At 40.7% G+C, this 1,193-nt stretch overlaps 1 pseudogene; it reads left to right on the top strand.

Moving 5' to 3' along the window:
- The first annotated feature begins 701 nt into the window (after nt 1-701).
- On the top strand, nt 702-909 carry LOC142447228 (zinc finger protein 706 pseudogene; annotated as a pseudogene).
- Nucleotides 910-1,193: the final 284 nt, after the last annotated feature.

Raw genomic sequence — 1,193 nt, 5'->3', positions numbered from 1 at the left:
TACAAAATTAATCATTAGGTCATAGGGCAAGTACAAATTACTCTAGATTCTACCATATGTTATGTAGGATGAACTGAGATACACCTCGGGGCAGTGTGAAGTTGGCTAAATTGGATCTCAGCCCCTCTGAAGCACGGTCTCTGTGTTTATTATACAATATGCGATCACTTCTATTTCTTTGGGTTCGTTGGGGGTTTCAAAGTGACACTTTGTAATATGATCATTTTATCATACTATAGCTTGATCTTGTCCTCATTTTTGTCTCCTGATATCAACATTCAATATGTTACTGCAGTTGACACAGAATCATGTCCAACGGTTATCACAATGGTACTGGGGATGTTAACTCAAATATTCCTCTTTAAAAAACGTCTGCTTTTAAGGGGAAAGGTGAGGCTTTTCTGCTCATGGAAAGGTTTGCAGGCCCAGAGGTCACAGGGGCAGTTCTACGCTGCCTTTGAGGGTTGCTATGAGTCAGCATTGACTTGATGGTAGTGGAAGCGAAGCCCCAGAGGGTGAGTGATCATGTTCTCTGACATTGTCATTTTATTTCTAAGGTGACACAGAGACAAATATAAACCATAGATACATGAATGAATTTTGGGCGTGCCCCAATCTAAAAGCAATTAGTTCCTTTGACATATGCAACCTTGATGCTCCACCCCATGGGCTTTCCAACAAGAGACTGTCCCAGCCCAGGTATGACTTGTGGGCAGCAGAAGGTACAGTTTCAGCAGAAAAATGCCCCAAAGCAAGCTCGACAAAAGAGAAACAAGGTTATGGCTAAAGGCTGCTGCCAGAGCTGCTTTAATGGATAGCTGTAGGTCACACATGCCAGACCTGAAGATCTTCAAGCAACTCTTTGAGAGCAAACATCCTAAGACTCCACTTCCTCCAGCTGATGTCTAAGCATTAAGTTGTTTACAGGTAAATTCATGACACCTTTGCCTCTTCTACGGTCTCAGACCTTAGGTGCCAAACCTGCAACCTTTTTTCTAACAAACGGCTAATCAGTAAAAATAAAGGGGCTAGAGAAACACTCATTTTTATGTTGTTCCCTTTTGATATTCATGCAAAGACAATTCTGTGTAAATGTACAATTGACTCTGATTGGGAAATCCCGAAATCAGTCCATCCGTGTTAAAAATTTTCTTTATAATTGTAATTATATTGATGCTCATATTGTGTAAAGT

This window comes from Tenrec ecaudatus, chromosome 4 (genome assembly GCF_050624435.1).
Source record: "Tenrec ecaudatus isolate mTenEca1 chromosome 4, mTenEca1.hap1, whole genome shotgun sequence".
Taxonomy (NCBI): domain Eukaryota; kingdom Metazoa; phylum Chordata; class Mammalia; order Afrosoricida; family Tenrecidae; genus Tenrec; species Tenrec ecaudatus.
This window is presented reverse-complemented; position numbering and strand designations above follow the sequence as displayed.